Here is a 14,310-nt window from a genome sequence, read left to right on the forward strand (position 1 = left end):
CTAGGGTTAAGTGCTCCTCTTATCAAGCATCATATAGGTATAAAAATATGAAGAAGAATCCTTTTCCATGGCATAGAAAATCTATCATTTAGTGAAGACTAGTTAAACATCACTAGATTTCGAAAGCTCTTCTTAACCGAATTTTCTCATACTTGTTTCTAGGTTTTAAAATCCTCATGAAATCATAAAAACATGTAAAAAGCCTTGTACCACAGGTGAGGGGAAGCTTACCTTCTTCGCTTAAGTTTCCTAGAATTGAGAACTTGCTTGGACCTTTCTTCTTGCTTGCTAGGTTCGGCACAAATGGAGGGAAAAGAGTGGCTAGGTCTTTTGGTGGAGAGGGGAGGAAGAAGAAGCTTCTTCCTCTTGTGTTGCTCGGCAACAACAAGGAAGAAAGAAGAGGGAGGGAGTGAGGAGGAAGAGGAGCTTCCTTCCTCTTGTGTTGCTTGGCAACAAGAAGAAGAGGAGAGGGAGAGGGGTCTCGGCACAAGAGGGAGGAGGAGAGGGAGAGGAGTGGAGGATGAATTTGAAGTCACCCCTCCATGCCTATTTATACTAAAATGAGGGGAGGAAATTTGACTTGATTCATCCTCCCCATTTATTCCTCTTCTTTATGATAGGAATATTCTAGAGATATGCCTTGTGAGTTCTCTCTTAATCTCTCTCTTTTCTCTCCTTTAATAAAATTTTCTATCTCTCCTCTTACAATATCCTCTCTTATCCCACTTGGTTAATACATGCATGCATCCACAAGAGAACCAAGGTTCAAAACTTGGTTATGCATATTTTTACTTCTTTTTACTTCCTTTTCTTTTAAGTAAAATGAATCCTTTCTTATTCTTAACTACTTAGTCCTTTCTCTCCTTATCAATAATTCTCCTATCCCCTTTGGTATCATATACATGTTCCTTACAAGAGATCCAAGGTTCAATCTCTCTTCTAACATTTTATTTTCTTTTGTACATAATAATTCGTATATTACTATATTATGCATTATGCATAAATATTTCATACATATATATTATCTCATATTTCTTCCTTTTGTCCATATTAATTCCATACATTTTAAATCATGCATAGATGATTTATACTCTCAACTTTATTTTTTCTTTCATAAAGTTTTAATCATCTAAATCCTTCCCATCGTAACATTCAACGTAGACTATCTACACATTCTTTTCATTACATTCGTACTCTCATTGCCCTTACTTTATCTAGGCTTTCTAGGGGTGTTACAAGTATTATAGGAAGTCATTTATACCTAACTGCAAGTCGACTTGATATTCTGTTTGCAGTAGGTATATGTGCTAGGTACCAATCTTGTGCAGAAGAATCACACCTAACAAATGTTAAAAGAATACTTAGATACATTAAGGGAGCCCTAAATATAGGACTTTGGTATCCTAGGACTAACACCTTTGACCTAATTGGCAATTCTGACTCAGACTATGCCGAGTGAAAACTAGATAGAAAAAACACAAGTGGAAGCTGTCAATTTCTAGGTCAGTGCCTAGTACGTTTGTCAAGCAGAAAGCAACACTGTATTGCTTTATCCACTACCGATGCAGAGTACATAGCCATGGGGGAATGTGCATCCTAACTATTATGGATGATGCATACCTTAAAGGACTATCAATTAGAATATAAAAATATTAAAATTTTAATTGATAATATAAGTTCTATTAACTTAATCAAAAATCCTATCCAACACTAAAGGACAAAACACATAGAAGTAAAACATCACTTTGTAAGGGATCATGTAGCTAAGGGAGACATTGTACTTAATTATGTTGAGTCCAAGTCAAGCCTGGCTAACATTTTCACAAAATCCTTACCTGAACTTGAGTTCAGTGCACTTAGAAGATAAATAGGAATGTGCTTAGTAGAATAGAGCTTACTTTTGAAAAAGATTCCTCTTTATTATTATTTTTAAAAAACAGCTTGGTTTTAAAACTCTATAAAAAATATTTTCAAAATTTTAATTTTATTAGTTTTTCAAAATTTAGACTTAGCTTAGGTATTTACCCCCTAGAAAGCATGTTCCCCTAGGTCTCAGCCAGAGTCACTCACAAGCACACTATGATTACCTTGCTTGTGTATGAAAAATATTTAGAATAGTGTGAGATGTATAGGGTACTACTGCTTAGACTTCAGAATGTTTATGTTTGTGCATCAACATAAGTCTGGGCAATAAATCCCATATTAAAATTAATCAAATTAAGTTATCCATTCTTAGTCAAACTATCTAGAACACTTACTTAATTTGCCTAACCAAGTGAAAGCTACTACCTAATGGTAAACATCTAGTAGCTAATGGATAGACATTTGTTTAAAAGTATATATTTATGCTTGAACATATGTTGTTACTCATGCTTGGACTCTAGAACTTTAAATCGTAAAAAGGTTTTTGCCATTAAGGGGGAATGAAGTTAAATATCTTTGAAAGTTAAAATATTCTTTTTCAAACTTTCAAATTAAAAAGTATTATTGAAAAAAGAAATTTTAGTTTTTATTATTTTTTTATTTTTAAACAAAATTATTTTTAAGGTACAGTATTGTTATCCAAGTTTTTTTTGACTAAGTAAGTTTTTTTAGTAATTAACTAAGCTTTTTATGAAAATTCATTTTAATCTAAGTACTTAACTAAGCTTTTATCCACATCTTTTAAGCTAAGTACTTAACAAAATACTTGACAAAGTTTTTATACATATTTATTTTTGAACACATTTCTAATTTTCAAAACTTAAGTGTTTTTGACTTAGGTAAATGTTTTTCAAAATAATAATTTTCAAAACTTAAGTTTATCTAAGTTTTTTTTAAAAAAAAGCTAAGTCATTTTCAAAGTTAAAATCTAACTAAGCTTTTGGTAAACCCCAAATCACTTTCAAAGCTTATAAATTTGCTAAGTTTGTAAATTAAAGACTACTTTCAAAACTACAAACTTAACAATATTTTCTCAAGTAAGAGCTACCTTTCAAGGGGTGCTAAGATTTTCTCTTTGTTTAAGTATTTGTTTGATATATGTCAAAGGGGGAGAGAAAAGTGAAGGTTAACTAATTAAAAAGTGAATAAGTGATGAAGGGGGAGCTACAACAAGTTGTTCTAAATATTGCATTAGTGAATAAGTGATTAAGGGGGAGCTAACAAGTTGTTCTAAATATTGCATCTTTTTAACTTATAAGCATTTATGTTCTTATAATCAAGTTATGTTTTACTTAACTTTGAATTTTGTTGTCATAATCAAAAAGGGGGAGATTGTTGGTGAGGGAAGCATCCGACGATCAAACCTGAGTTTTGATAATAGCAAAGGGTTTATAGTAAAGATTATTTGTGGTCTAACAAGTTTGAATGATATTGTAGGAAATGTTGGAAGATCGATGGTCGGCTTGAAGGGGGGTTGGATAGACGGCACCCCCAAATACTCGCTTCCTAGGTATTTGTTAGCACAGCGGAATACAAACAATACAAACACAAATACGAAAGCTAAAGACTAAGAATGAGAAAGACAAGAAAACCAATTGACACGTTCGTTTACGTGGTTCGGAGATAACTTACTCCTACTCCATGGCGTGTCCGTAAGGTGGACGATCCCTCAATCCGTCGGTGGATTAATCCCCGGAAACTCCTATTAGCACAATCCTCCTTGTCGGTGGAGAAACCTCGCCACAACTCGATCAAGAGCACTTGGATTGCTAGGGCACTAGTTGACTACTAATTAGAGGTTACCCACCACTAATTTTGTCAAATCTAACCAAGCTCCCAAGCTTTGGTTATATAGGCCACGAGTTGAAAACCCCGCCTACCAGTCGACTGCCAAAACATGCAGTCGATTGCCCTCAGTGGAAATTCGACCGTTACATCCCAACGGCTCGATTCCATACGAACAGAGACATTCTGTTCGTTGCCTGTCGACTGCCCCAGTCGACTGCACCAGTCGACTGCTAAAACATGCAGTCGACTGCTACAGTACTGCTACAGTAGCACTACAGTACTGCTATAGTAAAACCCTAAAACTAGGATTTTACTCCGAGTACAATCTCTCATGCACTCGTACCCTCACCCTTATGACTCATTTGACACTTCATTTGTAGCTTTGACCTCTTGCCCTCAAGTCTACTTCTTTTGGCTCTCGTCCCTCGGATGCATTCAAGCCCGCGGCTCGTCCCCAATGCCATCCTTCGCGTATGCCTCGAAGTCGCTTCCCTCGGCCCTTGTCCTCGCTGCCTTGTCCACGGTCCCTCGGATGCTCCATCCTTCACCAGACCCGAAGCCATCAACCTGAGTCACATATGTATCCTGCAAACCAACACAACTCAAATACACATATCAAATACAAGGGTGAACCTAACTTAAACCCTTTGCCCAAACACCAAAACACATGGTCACACGGACCATTGGGATTGCTTCAACAATCTCTCCCTTTTTGGTATTTGGCAATACGTTTAAGTTAGGGAAAACAAATAGCAAAACAATATGCTAAAAACAATTGGACTTACGTTGCCAAGGCTACATACTTGGACCTACACCGCCGAATGGACTTACGTTGCCAAGGCTACACACTTGGACTTACACTGCCGAATGGACTTACGATGCCAAGGCTACACACTTGGACTTACAACGCCGAATGGACTTACGATGCCAAGGCTACACACTTGGACTTACACTGCCAAATGAAAAAAAACAATGCAACATGCATTTGAACCTATCCCATGGCTCCCCCTATACCTATGCTCCCCAATGAGCTAGGATTTTCACAACTGGCTTTTTAAGAACCTATCCCAAGGCTCCCCTACACCTATGCTCCCCAATGAGCTAGGATTTTTACAACGGGTTTTTTAAGAACCTATTCCAAGGATCCCCCTACGCAAAGGCACTTTCAGGTTTTCCCAACTAAACCTTACTTCTCCCCCTTTGCCTAACATCCAAAAAGTCCTCTAACAATATCCCAATTGTTGAAAACTTGTCATTCCAATTGACCCTAAACTCGTGTGTTTATCCCCCATGGATTTCATACACTTGTATGAGTTGACTTGGTCAAAATTCAGTGCTGAAGACAATTTCAGACTAGTATCAGTCGACTGCAAGAAGTACCAGTCGACTGGTCACCACTAGCTGAGCAAACAGAATGCTTCTGTTCGCTGCCAGTCGACTGCAACTTTTAACAGTCGACTGGTGCAGTCAACTGCTAAAACTAGCAGTCGACTGGCACAGTTTTTTAGCCTTTTTCAACATTTCTGACCCAATTTCAGAAATGCACCAATAATTCCACAGACCTCCAAAAATCCCCAAATTTTGTGGAGAGGTCTGTTTTACCCATGTCTACTTGGAAAAAATACATTCAAAAATGTATCTATCACCAATCCCATGATTGACACAAAACTCAAAACTAGCTAAATGATTCAATTTAACCTTGACCTAAAGTTCTAGTTTTGACTTCCTCTTGATGTATTTGCCCATACTAACCCACAATGCATCTCTAGCATTGGTTTATATGGCATCTATATATCCACTACATCAAAAACCCTCATAGACATCAGTGGAACAACAACAGTTTTAAGCAAAAACCGATGTCTTTGAATATTTTACACCGATTTTTTTCAAAACTGGTGTCTATGAGCACAGATTTTGGCTCATAGACATCGATTTTTTAGGCGATGTCTATGAGCGCCTTTTTTTCGTTAATAGACACCGATTTTTACAGCGGTTTTTAAAATTTGATGTCTATGATTAAATAAAATAATTTAATTTTTCCACCCATACTTAGCCGAAATTTGCAACACTTCACTCTTCCCTCCAAACCTAAACCTATATAGCCCCGTCCACCCATATTTAGCCCTAAACCTATATCATCGCTACGGCACCACAACTTTCCTCCGGCCATCTCTCTCAGCCCCTCATCTTCCTCTTCTCCTTCTAGCGTACCTGCCTCTCCCGATCAGGATCAAAACCACCTACTCCGGTCCTAAACAAAACCGCAGCATGAATGATAGATGCAATTCCCCCCTTCGAAGAGCACACCGGCCTTCCCGTCGGTGACCCTCTGCACGATCCCACTGTACATGTGGAAAGGGTTCTTTGGGGATCACGATAATCCCGGGCAGGAAAAGGGGAAGCTCGGGGAGCTTCGGCTTCGCCCGCGCCAACAACACCGCAATGCTCTCCTCGCCGCCCGCCCTTGCCTTTGCCTCGGAAGGAGAGGGGTTCCGCTGGATGAAGTCTTTGAGGCCCTTTTCACCGCCTGGGAAGATTGAGGGTGAAGATTGAGGCCCTATGGAAATGTGAAAACCCTAATCCCCTCCTTACATCTACACTCTTACCTGTTGCAGTTCTTTGATCTGATGTTGGTTTTGTTTGCCTTTTCACTATTGTGGTCGTCGCTGGGAGATTTGAGTGGATCGGTTGATATGTGTAGGGTTTACTCGATCGATTTATTTTCTTTGCAAATCTACTACGCCCGTAGATCGGTTTGGTTCTTGCCTTTTAGTGGCTGTCTGCGAGACCACCTTCAAACTCCGATTATATCAATTTCCTGGGTCTACAAAATCTGCACTCTGCCAAAATCGAACCTTTCCTCTCTGAGATACCATCGTTGTACCAATCTCCGGGTTCTACACTTTCAATTTGTTAGGAGGAGGCAACAAATCGCAAACAAAGTCGAAGAGAAATGAGAGGAGGGTTACTGGAAATCGAGCCTAAGGAGCTCAAGTTCGTCTGTAAGTCTACATTTCCCTTTTCTCCTCCTCAATCAATCGATCCATGTTTTATGTGATTTTCGTGGTTTGCTTTCTTTCTGGACGGTGTGAGGTTGGAGTCGTGTACGATCATAAACTTGCTTAATGGTTTGCATTTGGTCTTCGAAACAGTCTAAGTCCTACATTTCCCTTTTTTATGATCATGCATGATGGTTGTGGATTGTTTTGTTTGGCTTCTTGGGTGGACTGTTTGATCGCAAGGAATTCAGTTAGTTTTCTAACAAATTTTTTGCTGGTTGTGGAGAGAGAAGTTGAGTTGAAGAAGCAGAGCTCGTGTTCCCTGGAGCTAATTAACAAGACAGATCAGTACCTTGCCTTTAAGGTATTTCTTTTCTCCTTTTTATTGCATTATTACTTACATCTATGTCATTAATTGATTTAAGTTACTGGTTTGATCAAATCTGAATTTCTTATATAGTTGTTTGGGTTTAGTAATCTAACTAATCAAGCTACCTATCATTGCTTGAAGCTTTATGACAATCAGGCACAAAAGATGTTTGGCAACAGATGGACAGAGATTGCAAAGGTTGTATCAAGAAGGTATTTCAACCAAACTTCTTTATTTAGTATTTACTAATAAGCCATCCGCTGTGATGGGTGGACAGGTTGTATAAATATGATTTGTATTTGCTTTACATCAGAACAGATAACGCTGTAAAGAACCGCTTCTCCACCCTCTGCAAGAAAAGGGCAAAATTTGAGGCTTCATCCAAGGAGAATAGTGTTCCATCTTTGGACCCAAACAATAAGAGGGTTCTTGTTGAAGAACCATCTATAGCAATACTAATAGGGGAATCATCGACATCAAATAAGCAGATGGGGTAGATGAAGTCACTGTGAACTAAACCACCAAGAAAAAGTTTAATTATTTATTTTTATTATTAGTATTTCATTTGCAAGATAGGTATCACATCTCTCCGCTCAAAGGGACAATTGAAGCACATAGGAGATCTCTTGGGGAACATGGTCCAGCTCAACATCTGCAAAGGCCACCTCTATTTGAAGTTCAAAACTTTGACACAGTTAATCAGTCATCAGGTAATATGAGAGGCTATACATATGATGGTAAACCACTATCAATTTGGTTTATCTTCTTTTTGTGAAAAGATTTGTTGATGCCTTCTGCTTCCCCCTAAGCCGTCGCCTTTTCCTAATGACTAAGCAGCTTCCAATAAGGTTAGTCAAGCAACTCTCCTTGGGAGAGATGACCCAAAACTAACTGCCTTGTTGCAACAAGCTAAATTGTTGACTACCCTTTCCAAGAAGGTTAATGCAGAAAATACCAACCAAAGTCTTGATGAGGCTTGGAAGGTGCTAATTTTGTCAGCGCAAATGATTTATATTCAATTTGCTTGAAATGTTAACCTAACTTCTATTTCATTGGTGTTGTGAATCTTTGGAAACTTTGAACCATTAGGAGCTTCAAGAGTACTTGATTCAAACTGAAGACAGTGGGCTACTAAGAAAAAGAATTGCTAATTTTGTAATCAGGTAACTAATCAAGCTTCCTGTCATTGCTTGAAGCTTCAAGAGTATTTTTCTCTTGTAAATATTCAATGTTTTCATGACCTCACATTGATGGTTCTAATTGGAGTGGATCATAGTTCCTGTAATTTGATTCAACATATGCTAGTTCCATGTCTCGTTTATGCATGAGTGACTGGTTTCACTCATTTGGTTTATGTTAGCTACATCTATCTTGTTTGGTTCAGTCTTGATCAGTTCCTAATCGTTTCTTCCATAAGTAATCTCATGAATTTATGCATACCAGTGCATTTCAACTCTATGTTAGGGTTTTGATTTACTGGAACCACATTTCAACTCTAAATTAAACTTACCTTTTTCAACTCAAGAATTCTATAGCCTCATGTGCCTGGTTGGTAACTTGTGTTTACTATCATATGTTGATGAATGGCCTAAAAACCACTTCTATTTCTACCTTAAGATATGCTGATAGTTTGTTGGGTTTTGATCAGGTTGTTGAAGTACCAAATGTCAGCTGGGATGATATTGGTGGGCTGGAAAATGTCAAGAGGGAACTGTAAGAGGCATTTGAAGGTGAAAAGTGGTGAGATTAGGGAAATGAAAGGTGCAAGAAGAATGGAGCAGTATAGCAAGTTGAACAGATTCTGATTCTCATAATTTAATGTAGCCTCAGCTTGATTTTTGACTCACGATGTTCTACCTTGATGTGTACAATATCTATTAGCTTTTGACGTAAAAAGAATATTTGTGTATTTTATGGATACTGTTGTAAGAAAATATTTATGTAATTTATGAATATTTGTGTATTTTATGGATACTGTTGGAAGAAGAATATTTGTTTAATTTGTGAATATTTGTGTATTTTCTTGGATACTGTTGGTTTTTTACTGTTTCGGAAATCGAATTTGTGTCGTTAAACAATATTGATATTACATCAATTTTCCACCGCTGTAAAACCGATGTCATTGACTAATATTACATCGGTTGTATACCGCTGCCAAAACTGGTGTTATTAACATATAATATTACATCGGTTTTACACCCGATGTCGTTAAGTGATACTACACCGGTTTTAACCCGATGTCTAAAATGACAGACCTTTTACATCGCCTTCATAGACATCGGTCGAAAATGTAATAGACACCGGTGGAAAACCGATGTCTATGAGGGTTTTTGTTGTAGTGATCCAAAATCAATTATCATGCTATATGACCCCAATGTCATATTTCTAAGCATGAAACAAAACTAAATTGTGCCAAAACCCTAGGTTTGAGACTCAAGTCCGTCTCCATGTAACGCCCCGCCCCTCATGCTAAGGCGACGGGGGTTACTTGCGACACATACATACTTAACACAGCGGAAGTCTTACTTAGAGAATTTAAAAAAAAACTTTTCTTACTTAAAAATCACCAAAGACATCAAAGAACTACATAGCATACCTATCATAATTTTTTTTGAGTCTTAATACCCAAACACATACTTAAGGTCATGGAGTTATGAAATAAAAACATCAACATGGCATATTTCTTATTAAACAAAAAGCAGGTCTTTTTCTTTAGCCAGTCCACTACCGCACACATCCTTCTAGCCCCTCCTGCTGCTCCCCTAGTACAACCATTCCTTGCCTTTATCTGTGGTACAAGAAAGTAAGCTGTGAGCACTCATGGCTCAGTAAGTTCCTTTCCTACTCACAAAAACTGTAAAGCATATTAAAATCACAAGTCATAAGGCATAAAGACAAATGTATCATGTCAAGAGCATATCATGACATATCGTAACATAACATAAAGTATCATGGCATAACATAACATGATCATCAAACGTGTCCTGTCATAGCATAACATCGTCATAACTATCATGGCATAATCATAAAGTATAAACATGGTAAACTCCTAACTTATATCATGCAACATATGCATCATGTCTTTTGAAAACTTATACAATACATACTTAAACATAATTTCAACATGATTGGGGCCCTGGCTTGTACCACATACATAAATGCGCGCGTTCTATGTAGGTCCAAGGTAGCAAGTCTTGAACCCTACAAGGCATACATACTAGGCCCGTTTCTTAGTCCATCGACCTAGGGGCACTTAGGAGCCCATCCCTAACGAGGCCCGTTTCTTAGTCCATCGACGCCGGGGCGCTTATGGAGCCCACCCTTGGTACAAGCCATACATAAAGTAAAGTAGCATGTCATACATATCATAGTTCTTATTCTTTCATGCATATCATGTTTCTTGACATATCATAAAACATGTATTTTTTTTGGGCACACAGCACATGCATGAATCATAGCATACAACATGAACATATCACTTATCATAACATAAAGCATGCATATTTGGGCACACAGCACATGCATGAATCATAAGCTTGCATAATGAACATATCATTTTATCATATTCTAAAGCATGCATGATTGAACACATAGCTCATACATGGATCATAAGCATACATAAAAGAGCATATCGCTTATCATAAAAAGACATAACCATTCATGGAATCATTAAATAACATCTCTTGATTCATTCATAGCATGTAAAGTACATCAAGATCACTAAACCCATATGGCCGAAAGTCATGAGTAGAGGCATGATTTCTAGACAACATACAACATAAAAATCTCCTGCTATCTTCACATACTAGCATAAGAAAGGTCATAAGCATGTTAACCTAAATTTTTAAGCCCTCCTAGGTTTCCAATTCTTTCATGGCCGAAACCTTTCATGAAGAGAAATCAAGTTCTAAGCAACATGCAAACATGTAAACCCTAAACCCATATCATATCATATTTCATAAGGAACTACTTAAGCATATTTAGTTTGGGTTCTAAGTTCCTTAAGCTCCTAATCTTATCATGGCCGAACCCTAGCATGTCTCATTCTAGGTTACAAGTAGCATAGAAGTATTGAACCTTAAGCCAATATCTTATACATTTTCATGAGGAACGACATAAGCACATTTGTTTTAAATTTCAAACTTCCTAGACCCATTAACTTATAGTGGCTGAACCATATCTATCATGGAACTAGGTTTTTAGTGGCATAAGAGCATGGAAAACACAACTACATTTCATAGCATACATCACAAGACATCATAAGCATATGTAAGTTGGTTTCAAAATTTCTCTAGGCCTTTACACTAGTATTGGCCGAAACCTATCAAGCATGAAGCTAAGTTTCTAGTGGCATAAGAGCATGGAAACCACAACTACATTTCATAGTACTTATCACAAGAAACATCATGAACATATATAAGTTGGGTTCTAAGTTTTCCTAGGCCTTTAATTCAAAGGTGGCCGAAACATGTGAGCTTGGTTTTGTTTTTCATATGGCCTAAAAGCATGGAAAACCCTACACAATTTTCATGGCATCATAACAAGGAACAACATGAGTAAACTTAGTTAAAAATTTACACATCCTAGCTTTAAAACTTAGTGTGGCCGAAAGTTACATGTAACCAAAATTCTATGTAACAAACAACCATAAAAACAACAACTAGTTTCATATCATTTATCAAGAAGGTCATGAGCCTCCTAGCCTTGGTTTAAACTTTCCTAGACTTCAAATCTCATCATAACCGAATCTTCATAAGCATGAAATAAGATTCATAACTAACATACAATCATGGCATAACATTTTTGCTTCATGTCTTGTCTTAGGAGAAATCTTAGCATGCTTAGTTTTTAGGTTTAAACTCTCTTAGGCCTTTAGTTCTTCTATGGCCGAACATTCATGAGCATGGAAATGGAGTTTCAAATAACATACAAGTAAGAGGAAAGGTTAACAACATCATTATCATAGGGTACATAATACAAGAATAAGGAAACATGCTTAGTTGAGTCTTAATCTTACCTTGTCCTCTTGTTCATGCTTGGCCGAGAGTCTAAGGTTCATGGATCTAAGTTTTCATTATTCACTCTAGTATGGAAACCTTAGATTAACCTCTTACATAAAATACATGTCATAAGAAAAATCATAAGCATAAATAGTTACAAATTTCTTAGACTCTTCTTCTTGTTTTTGGCCGAAATTTTCATAAAGCAAGTCCTAAGTTTTTAAGCTATCTCTCTTCATGGAAAACCATATAAACTATTGTACCACAGGTGAGGGGAAGCTTACCTAGTGTTCACTTGTTAATCTTTAAGAATTGGTACCCTTGGTGAAGAGGAAGAAGGGAGCTTCTTCTTCTAGCACTCCTTTTGATTTCTCTTGCTTGGAAGGGTACACCTTGAAGGCTCCTTCTTGTAGTTTAGTTTTCTCTTAGGGAGAAACCTAAACTTGGCTTGTGGAGATGAGGGAGGAGGCTTCTAGTTTCGGCAATGGTGGGGGAAGGAAAAAAATGAAATCCTTTAGTTCCTTTCCTTTTTATGCTAAGTGGGTGGAAGTTACAAAGATGAACTTTGCTTCCTTTCCTCCTTAATTTCATGCATGTATTTTTCTAATGAGAATATGTCCTCATTCCTTCCCCTTAACTCTTCTCTTCATTGTTCTCTTAAACTCCACGAAAATAGAGAAGAAAAAGGAAGAAAGACAACTTGTCTTTTGCTACTCCTTTTTCTTAACCAAGAGGTAAACAAGGGGTAGAAAGTTACTTGATTTTCTCTTGTTGCCTCACTTAATTATATCTTTACTTTTAACTACAATTCCCATCATTTCCTATTCACATGTTATTCATTATCCTAGTGGTTATCATACATAATTTTATTTCCATCCTTTGTGAGAGGTTCAAGGTTCAAACCTTCACCTCTTCTTTTATTTCTCTTCTTTCTTTTTCTTTTTGATTCTTCTAACCTTTATGCTCTAAAGCAACTAACACTCATATACTTATCTCATAATTTTGTGGGTGTTACACTCCAAACCACTTGGCACATCCCATGACTCCTCTAGACTCCCAAGTACAACCCACCTGAGATCCATTGGCCATGGGTCCCAATTTGACTCTTAGAACTCCCCCTAGAGCCCTTAACCTTAGCCACCTCCCTATGTGACTCATCCACAATGACTAGGCCACATTGGTTCACCTCCGATGACACTTGGCCTACAAACCTAACTTTCTTAACCTTGGACACTTTGTCCTTGGTTAATTTATCCTTACCTTTAAATGGCTTTCCCTTGCCATTTATTGGTTTCTCCTTGCCATAGTCATATGCCACCCTAGCATAAGACTTTCCCTTAGCATTGGAGCCACTAGATCGGTATCCCAAGCCCGATCTATCATTGTTGGGTCTTTGGCTACCCAACACCATACCTAAACCCTTAAATACAACATTGAATCTTTCTAGGGTTTTCTCCAATTTATCAAGCTTTGCCTTCAAAACTTGATTTTCCCTCTCTAAGTTCCTAAACCTAGAGTCAACATGTCCACCATGGACATTCCTAGACCTACCCTTTCTAGGCATGTGTCTCCCCTTCTTGGGATTAATGCTTTGGGTCTCCTTAGGTCTACTATTTCTTTGTTTATCATGCATTGGTCTTCTAGGGTTTTGATCTACAATTACCCTACTCCTATCATGATATTTAAATCCAAAATTTTGCATTGCTACATGATGATAATCATTATTTCTAGCATGCATGGAAGAATGAAAATTCGAATTAAATTTCAAATTAGGATGTACCTCCCTTACCCTTGAGGCTCCCCCTTTACTCGAGATCCTCTTCTTCTCCCATTTCTTTAGATGTGCTAGCTTCTTAATTTACCCCTTCTTGGGACATTTGGTGTGGTAGTGACCCTTCTCCCCACACGTGAAGCACACAATGCACAATCTCCTCCTTTGGGCTTCTTCTTTCCTACAACTCTTGTTAGTGTTTAAATTAACTTGAATGGGTTTAGGATTTACCTTCTTCTTATCCAATGGACATCTACTCTTGTAGTGTCCCTTCTCATTGCACCCGAAGCAAATGATGTAATCTCTTGATTTTGCTTCGGTGGAGGTGCTCACTAGGTTGACCACTTCCAAGACCTCCTCTTTATTCTCTTCACTTGTCTTGGATTTTTCTTCAACCTTTGCGGATGTCTCCTCATCCACACTAGTGGATGATATTTCTTCATCCTTCTCCTCTTTCTC

The 14,310-nt window shown here is 37.7% G+C and overlaps 1 long non-coding RNA gene across 1 annotated transcript; it reads left to right on the plus strand.

Moving 5' to 3' along the window:
• Positions 1-7,993: 7,993 nt before the first annotated feature.
• LOC121971070 lies at positions 7,994-8,791 on the plus strand. The gene is made up of 3 exons (XR_006109067.1): positions 7,994-8,063; positions 8,170-8,243; positions 8,729-8,791. It is a non-coding gene; the product is annotated as an uncharacterized LOC121971070 (long non-coding RNA).
• Positions 8,792-14,310: the final 5,519 nt, after the last annotated feature.

The sequence above is a fragment of the Zingiber officinale genome, chromosome 1B (genome assembly GCF_018446385.1).
Source record: "Zingiber officinale cultivar Zhangliang chromosome 1B, Zo_v1.1, whole genome shotgun sequence".
NCBI lineage: Eukaryota > Viridiplantae > Streptophyta > Magnoliopsida > Zingiberales > Zingiberaceae > Zingiber > Zingiber officinale.